Source organism: Eschscholzia californica, unplaced genomic scaffold, assembly GCF_041429995.1.
Source record: "Eschscholzia californica isolate CP2 unplaced genomic scaffold, dmEscCali1.0.p SCAF_2, whole genome shotgun sequence".
Classification (NCBI taxonomy): domain Eukaryota; kingdom Viridiplantae; phylum Streptophyta; class Magnoliopsida; order Ranunculales; family Papaveraceae; genus Eschscholzia; species Eschscholzia californica.
In genome coordinates, this window is record NW_028238309.1 from 51,966,164 (window position 1) to 51,975,418 (window position 9,255).

Here is a 9,255-nt window from a genome sequence, read left to right on the forward strand (position 1 = left end):
AGGGATTTGATAATAAATATTCCAAGTTCACTTAATAGGGTTTCATTCATCAGATCACGTATTTGACAAACCTATTCGGAATGTTTTATCATCAATGGACTGTCGTTTAAACACTAAACCAAATTTAGACGACTGGTGAAATAACTCTATTATTTCTGATAACGAGAGTTGTAAATCTGAGCCTCTTCCGTAAAACTCTTTTTACCCACTCAGTTTTACTTGTCGAGGTTTAAAATTATACCTCATGCCTTAGACTCGTGTATGACTCTCATACTTTGTCTTAGGTGACAGTTTAGTTTGACTACGGATGTAATCCATTTAAACTTTGCTAATTATCAATTAATTTGAAGACCGTTATCTTCAACCTTGATAATTTCTAGTAACTTTTACTAGAGTTAAGGCTTTTAATTCTTTATGTAGTATTTGCAATAGTTCCCGGCTTAAAATACTTTTAGCCTACTTTCCTTCCATGTCTGGAAGTTTGCTACGATGACATGTTCAACTTTTGTACTACTTCATCCTTTAGCCTTCTAGGATGTTTCTAAGTAGTGTTTCGGTTTTCAAATCCGAATTTGGATATTCAAATGCTAATCATATCCAATATGATTGACTTTATGTATTCGAACATAAATCTCTCTCTCATGCTTGTTTGCTACATCGGTGTCTTTTCAAACTCCGATTTAGCAACGCTCTTGGTCATGAGTTTTGGGTCGAAATTCTTTTAGACTTTTCGAGTCTTAGATTTTCTGTTTCGGATCTCAAGCATCTCAGCGTACTGAGTCTCTCCAAACCTATCATCCTTTTGATCTATGCTAATAGATCTTCAGATGCCCAAAATGACATTTCATCCTTGTGTGTGGTCCTTTTATTAAGTCAGTGTGTTCACTGTTACACAACATCTTATGTCGTACTCAATCTTTTGTATGTACTCAGCATACCGACCCGGAAGGTTTGTTTCTCCCACTTACCTTCTTGAAACTCGTGATTCAAGATTATCTTCATTCCTCAGGAATCAAACTTCTTTGATTGCCTTTTGAATCGAAGATTCTAACTCTTGTGTGCATGTCCTGGCCGAGGCCTATCAAGGCCTGGTCTCGTCCTGGCCGGAGACAGGACGCTAGTCCATGTACCAGACGCGTCCTAGACGTGTCTGGTGCTGGACCGGACCAGCATTAGGTGTCTCAGACCTTGTCCGAGACACCCAGAACCTCCCAGACGCATCTCCAAGACGCGTCTGGTTGAGAGCTCTGGACTCGTCTCAGACGCGTCCAGGAAGCTCCCTTGCAGCTGTTGATCGCGTCTTAGACGCGACCTAGACGCGTCTCCAAGACGCGTCCCCAGTAGCTGCTCTAGACGCGTCCAGAAGACGCGTCCAGGAGCTTCTGGTTGCAGCTGCTCTGGACGCGTCCAGAAGACGCGTCCAGGAGCTTCCGGTCCGGCCAAGAAGCTTCCTGGCCGGACACTAGGGTTTTTCAAAACCCTAGTTTCCAAATTTTTTTTTTCTTATGCATCTCTAAGTTGCTATTTTCCAATTTTAAAAGTTTTCTAAAATTTTGAAATTCCTTTTAGAACACTTCTAAAATTCTTTTAAAACTTTTAGAAACTTTTAAAATTTTCCAAATTTGTTTTGGGAGTTTCCTAAACTCAAAACAACTCTTTTTAGAACACTTCTAAAATTCCAAATTTTTGTTTTTCAAAAGTTTCCAAAACTTAAAAAACAACTCTTAATCAAACCAATTTTGGATCAAAATCTATGTTTTTGAAACTTTTCAAGAACAAATTTTGAAATCTATTTGAAAAATTCTTGAATCCCATTCAAAATCAATCAAATTCTTATGTTTAAAACTCTTTTAAACATAACTATCAACTTAATCAAGCATGGATTAGTTCGAAATTCAATCAAATTGAGTTTTTAAAACAATTTCAATCATCAATTTGATTCTCAATTTGAAATTTTTATTGAATCCCATTCAATAATATCAAATTATGAGTTTAAAATACTTTTAAAACACTTTTAAAATACTTTTATAAACTCAATTTTCAAACTATCAAGTATATCAAATATGAATTAGTTCGACTCTTAGCAAAAACTAGTTAATTGCAAGAGGCTCTGACGCCACTGAAGGGAATTAAACCCTTATATTAGTGTTTATAGCGGATAACGACATCTAATGTCTAACACTAGTATCCCCAAGATCATCATGCAAAACTAGTAATTAAACTAATGGAGATAGTAGATTACCTTAATCGCTTTTCCCTCGAACTAGTTGAATTGATTAAAGAAGACCGAGAGCTTCAAGTGTAGCTCCTCTACTTGGGACACCGAATAGTGTATTTAATCTCCCTCCTTGAAAGCTCGCTAGAACTCCAATGGTGGTTTGATAATAAGAAGACCTTCTTCTTGCTTGACAAGAAGATAGCTTGGGAATTAGCTCACTTTCTCCTCTCTACTTGATGTGGTAGAGTAAGAAAGCTTAGAGAGAAATTCCACACCTTATTCTCTGCCCTAAGAGTGTTTATATAGAACCCTAATAAGAATCCACCTCCTTTTAGGTTTCCTAAAACACCCTTTAGAATAAGATTTAGGGAAATAGTCGAAAATAGCAACTAGTTGATATTTTCTCAATTCTCTAAGGAGATGACGTCCAAACCCAGCCAAAATTGGCAGATTTAATGTTCATAACATAAGGAAACGTCCCTCCAAAAATCAGCCCAACCCGAGCCCTAAAAGTGCCCGAATCGGCCTAGGCCCAAAACCCTTATTTCGGGCCTTTTTGCTATCTTTTGCCCAAATTCTATTTAGGCCTGTGAGATATGTTTATGGGACATTCCCAATGTTATATCACACTCCCACTAGTCATATCATCCGATTAAATACCCATTCTTATGTGTAACCCGATGTAGGATCCGATCGAAGTTAGCCGCGAATTACTTCGTAATTCGACGATCGTAGTTGGTTTCTAGCTAAACGCTACGACCCCTAAATCAATCGGACTTGATGATCTTCTTCATCAATTGTCCTAGCCGACATATTGCTCGCATTGCCATCTTGGTCGAAGGACATCTCCTTCAACTCCTTCAGATGCACCTTCAAGTGAACATGGTTGGTTGGCGGACTCAATTGGACAACCACTTTTTTGCAATCTCTTTCAATTACGGTGTGTTAAGAAAGTTTTTATGTAAGGAAATTTATAACTCTGAGTGAATTTTTTGGTCGATAACTCTGAGTGAATTTTTCGGTCGATTATTTTGTTTCCCCACCACCATTTCTTCTCACTTCGTAATAGTCGTCGGCAAAGTTTTTATTGAAGGAAATTTTTCGGAGTATAAATTTTGAGTGATTTTTTCGGTCTTTTATTTTGTTTCCCCCACAACCATTTCTTCTCCACTTGGTAATATTCGTCGGCAAACAACCATTATCGACAATTTTTTATTGTGTTTCCTAATCTTTCCCTCTTCTTCTCTGACCGTTACCTTCTACCACCATCTCTCTTGTCTTCCGCTCTTTCCTTCATCTCCTTCTATTTGTTTCTGCGAAGGGGCTCATTTTCTTCGCGAAACAGGTAGAGAAAGAGGGAATAGGAGGGAGAGAGAGAGAGAGAAGATAAGTAGCGGTGGAAGGAGTGGAGGAAGAAGAAAGGGGCAAAGAGAGGAGGGAAAATTGTGTTGGTGGTGGCCGGTGTCCGGAGATGAGGAAGAAGAATAAATTTGATATCCCGTAAAATTTGACAACATCCGTAGAAAATCATCATAAATAGACCGGCCGCTACTAACGTGTGAAGTTGAAAAACTGAAAAGAAAAAAAATGGAATGTTGAGAGTGGGATTTGAACCCACGCCCTTTCGGACCAGAACCTTAATCTGGCGCCTTAGACCAACTCGGCCATCTCAACACTTGTTTAAGTACCGAGAAGATAGTATAGAACACAGTATTTCAAAAAGCCACACCCTTGTTTCTGTTGGGGAATATAAAACTTCCCAAAGTTGGATTGGGATGGGTTAGTTTAAGTGACCAAATAACTCTTTTTCACTCTTAATTTAGTCCCACACGGGTAGACCTTAATAATATCAGGTTCTTTATTGAGCCCGAGACATACCTATTCAATTGCTGAGCTCCGTAACGCGAGTTTGTAACCCATGTGGGGGCATTAAAGTGGTTGAACAATTAGCCAGAATCAATAGGCTGGCTGTTGTGAGTGTAGAATTTGACTTCCTAATATGGGTCATGTGGTCGGGCCGGATTCCCGTCCCATACCATGGCTCCTGCAGTGTTACAGCCTTCCTTGGCTTCACTTCACAGCTTCAGTAAAAGTGTTAGGATAACTGAGTTGAAATTAGTTTTCAAAAACAAATACTATCAGTAAATGTTAAAGAAATTATTGAGCAATTATCTAGTCGTTACAGTTAATTGCTCAATAATTAGTTTTCAAAAACTGAGTTGGGGCACTTCGCATCACGACGTCTGATGGAGCTCACTCAACCGGAAGTACTGTAAAGATGATTGTCCTAGACGTTGCTTATGGTATCTGCTACAATCTTTTTCTTGAATGACATAAAATTCTATTTCCTAAGCTATACTAACACTTACTGAACAATTGGTGTCGTATTGTATTTGCTACAATCTTTTTTAAACGACTAGATAATTGGGTTACGTATGGTATTTGCTACAATCTTTTAAACGACTAGATAATTGGTATGTGCTACAATCTTTTTTGAACGACTAGGTAATTGGTGTCGTAATCATTTATATTCTCGACTAGGTGCTGTAAATATGATTATTCTAGAAACGTTGATTCCCCGAAAAATTTACAAAGAAATATAATATTTATATTAACAAACACTGGACTATTTTGTAAATTGTAAATTTTTCTCCCAAAAGTTTTACAAAGAAACATTGATTCCTCAAAAACTTTATTCCTCGAAAATTTTTCTTTATTGCCTAGAGCGGCGGCCATTAAATATGCTTTCAAATTACCTTTAGGGGTAGTTTTTATTGGACTCCAGGAGAATCATCGTCCAAATGCTATGGTCTAAAAGAAGAGGTGTAAACTGACCATTCACTTGTTGTAGTGAAAATTAAGAATACCTAAGGTTCCGTATCTAGAATTGTAAAGGCAACCCTGTTTTCCATTTGGTCAACACTTCAACTTTTCTTTTCTTTTCTTTTTTCTTTTTTCTTTTTTCTTAGAGAGGAAATTTGAAGAAAGGGAATTGGTACAGATAGGGAATTGCCCAAGTAAAACTTGGTATTGGGAAATTTTGCTAAAACCCTAACCTTTTCTGGTCCCGCAAAAAAGAATCACTAATTTTTCTTTTAATTCTTTAACTCCCTAAGTATTTTTGTGATTTACAACTGCTTGCAAAAGAGTTGCAACTGCTTGGGAAAGGATTGCAACTGGATACTTTGGCCACTCACACATCAAATGTTTTTCGTATTGTAGTACAGATGTCGTCAATTTATTCACATACCACCTTCATTTCCAATTCTAATTGGAAAATCTCATTGGAGAACTGTACTACTCTCTCTTTCTTAGAAATCAAATTTACGGGTATTCATCATTGATATTCCCTTTCAGTCGTTCATTTACTTCTAAACTCTTAATTCAGTTTCAGTTATGTTTTCTTCATTCTTAGGTGCGTTCTGGTTTGTAATTTGGAGATGATTCAAAAGCTCGGATTATAGAGCACTTTTAAGGATTTGGGTTTGAGAAAGATAAAGGTTAATTCTGTTATGGCTCCCAATTTGTGACAAACTGATAGAGAAAGATATTCCATAGTTATTTAAAATTAGGAGTTTCTATAGTTTGAAATATTATGGTCATTTTTGAAGTCTGATTAGAAATTTAATAGTTGTTTAATATTAGGAGTTTTTATATTTTGGAGTTTCTATTGAATATTAGGAGTTTGCATATTTCTTAATATTGAGTCTTAGTTGAAGTCTAATTAGGAGTCCTAGTTGGAGTCCTATATATGGTTGAGTTCATAGTAGTTAAAATATTAATCTTGAAGTTATTAATAAAGTTTTCCATTCGTATTACGTTTATCTTTGACTGGCCTAGAGAAGGACTTGAAGGTTCTTATCAATTGGTGTCTAGAGTAGACGCTCATATCATTCGCTTTCGCACTACTTTCATCTTCGTTAGAGAACCTCGTTTATGGTACAAATTCGAAAAGACAAAAAAATGAAGAACGGAGAAGCAATTAGGTGAATTGGTGGAGAAGATGACTGAGATGACGGTAAATCAAACATTATTGATTAAGAAGATTGGTCGATTGGTCGATTGGTCGATTGGTCGATTGGTCGAAAATAGAGAGATTGTGTCTCAGAGAGGTGATCGTTTTAAAGGTGAAAGGTTATATTTTACACGGTTTAACGGATCAGATGTGGAAGGATGGATTTTTCAGGCTGAATAATATTTTGAATTCTATAACACTGCACAAGACCAGAAGATTCAGTTTGCAATCAGTTACTTGGATGGAAAAGCATTACAATAGTATCGTTGGGCTAAAAGAGGTAACTACTTTCGTTCATGAGAAGAGTTTGTTGAAGCAGTTGTAGGTCGCTTCGGGAGAAGGACGTATGAAGATGCGGGACTGCACTAGCAAAATAACGACAGATAGGGTCCTACTTTGAATATCAAGAAGGGTTTGAACGTCTTTCAAACACGGTTAATAATTTACCAGGAAATTTTGTAATGAGTTGCTTCATGAGTGGATTGGAAGATGAGGTTAGACTAGAAACTAAATCCTTTAGCCCAGTAAACTTACATCATGCAATGCCTATAGCTAGATTACAAGATGAAAAAGTCTCTTTGAGGCGCCAAAGTTATATAAATATTACAAGACCAAACCCTTTATCAACGCAGAACCACTGAACTCAAGATCACCAGCAATACTAAACCAGATTAATAATCAACCACCAGTAATTCGCCGACTCACATCAGCTGAGGTCGAAGAAGAAGGAAACAAACAGTTGTGCTACAATTGTGATGAGAAGTGGCATCGTTGCTATCGATGTAAAACACAAACTTTATTCCTCATTGAGAAAGAAGAAGAGAATAACGATGCAAACCAGACTAAAACTGAGAGAGTTGATGAAGAGATGCAGACACAAGAATAAGAACATGTGGATATTATGCATGCATTGGACAACTCCCCTGCACCACAAACCATAAAGGTCCAAGGAGAAATTAAAAGAGCTCAAGTTATCGTTTTAATTGATTCAGGTAGTACACATAATTTTATTAACGCTTTCATTCCTAAGAGGCTAGGTATTAAAATTGTACTTGACAACTCTTTTGAAGTTATTGTAGCATATGGATCAAGAATTGCTTGTAAAGGGAAATGTGTTAACCTAGAGTATAAGATTAATTAGTATGCGTCCACGGAAAATTTTTATATATTGAAACTTGGTGGTTGTGATATGGTATTGAGAGTAAGTTGGCTACAAATACGTGGGCCAATAACTTGGAATTTCAAGTACTTAACAATGAAATTCACTATACAAGGTAGGGGTGTACACGAGCCGAGCTCTTAACGAGCTACTCGAGCTCGGCTCGACTATTGCTCGTGCTCGACTCGAAGATTAACGAGCATGAGCTTAACACGAGCTCAAAATCGAGCTCGTTTATGTAAACGAGTCGAGCTTGATCATTCTTTAATGTATCACGAGCTAGTCGTGAACAACTCGTTTAACATACTCTTATAATTGTGTAGCACATAATTATGTATTAGTATTAAAACTCGTACATGAAATATTAACCATTAAAAAATTGTCGGAATATGAATTATTAATCATTATTATTGTATGTGACAAATGATCATTAAAGTGTTTTGATAATTTAGAAAGTTTTAATTTGAAGTATTTTGATAAACGAACTTAAAACAATGCAAGCTCGAGCTCGAGCTCGAGCTCTTTTAAACTTATACGAACCGAGCATGAACAAGTGGACAATTACTCGAACGAGCTCGAGTTTGAGCTCGAGCTCGACAGTCAAATACACAAACCGAGCTTGAACATCTTACTACTCGGCTCGGCTCGAGTACACCCCTAATACAAGGTAAAAAAATTTAGTTTAGAAGGTGTAAGAGGAAGGACAGGTGAAGATCGCTAGCAGCCATGTCATGCAACGACTCCTCAAGCAAGGGTCATTGTGAGTTTTGTGTCAAATTCTTTCTAAAGAGTCGTCTTCATACTATCCAAAATAAGATGAAACAATATGCTGATAAAGAGCAGAGAGATGTAGTATTTCAATTAGGAGAGTACGTGTATTTAAAGTTACAACCGTAAGAAGGGTGTCTCTGAAGTTATCTCCAAAGTACTATGGTCCATATAAAATACTGGAAAGAATCGATCCAGTGGCGTATCGTTTGGATTTTCATGTTTCTATTTTGAAGAAGACACTTATCCTCGATACTGTGATTGATGATGAAATACCAAGTGTGGAAGATGAGGGAGACCCAGTGTTAACTATGATCGAGACCATCCTTGAGGACAATGATGTCGTCAAGGGAGGAGGAATGATAGAGAAAGATATTCTATAGTTATTTAAAATTAGGAGTTTTTATGTTTTGAAGTATTAGGGTCATTGTTGAAGTCTAATTAGATATTATATAGTTATTTAGTATCAGGAGTTTCAATATTTTGGAGTTTCTATTTAATATTAAGAGCTTCTATATTTCTAAATATTTAGTCCTAGTTGAAGTCTAATTAGGAGTCCTAGTTGAAGTCTAAATTGTTTAGTTGTGACCTATATATATGGATGAGTTCATAGTAGTTTAGATATTAATCTTGAAGTTATTAATAAAGTTTTATATTCGTATTACGTTTATCTTTGGCTAGCCTAGAGAAGGTTTTGAAGGTTCTTATCACCAACTCACCGTTTTGGCCTCCGTAAGTGTCCGACAATTCAATTTTCCTCAAGGGCCAAAAAAATTCCAACTTTCTCCAGAAGTACCCTTGGGGACTAAAAAATAATTACTATAAATTTAATGACAACTTTATATTTAAAGTAAGTTAAACTTTTTCATTTTATTGTAAAAAATTTAATGAGGGTACAATTGGAAAATCATGTTATTTTTTAAAGTCAAATTCTAATCAATGATGTTCCCTTAAAAAGTTGGGTTTTCAAAACAGGTCATTCATTTTGGGACGGAGAGTAATTGTCAAAAACATTAAAACATTAAAGCCACCTCATCTCTCCCTCCCTTTCATCCATTTCACCACCTCTTGGCTCTCTCCTCCACTTCATTTCTT

At 36.5% G+C, this 9,255-nt stretch overlaps 1 non-coding gene across 1 annotated transcript; it reads right to left on the bottom strand.

Moving 5' to 3' along the window:
- Nucleotides 1-3,811: 3,811 nt before the first annotated feature.
- On the bottom strand, nucleotides 3,812-3,892 carry TRNAL-AAG (transfer RNA leucine (anticodon AAG)). The gene has a single exon. It is a non-coding gene; the product is annotated as a tRNA-Leu (tRNA).
- Between the last annotated feature and the right edge of the window lie 5,363 nt (nucleotides 3,893-9,255).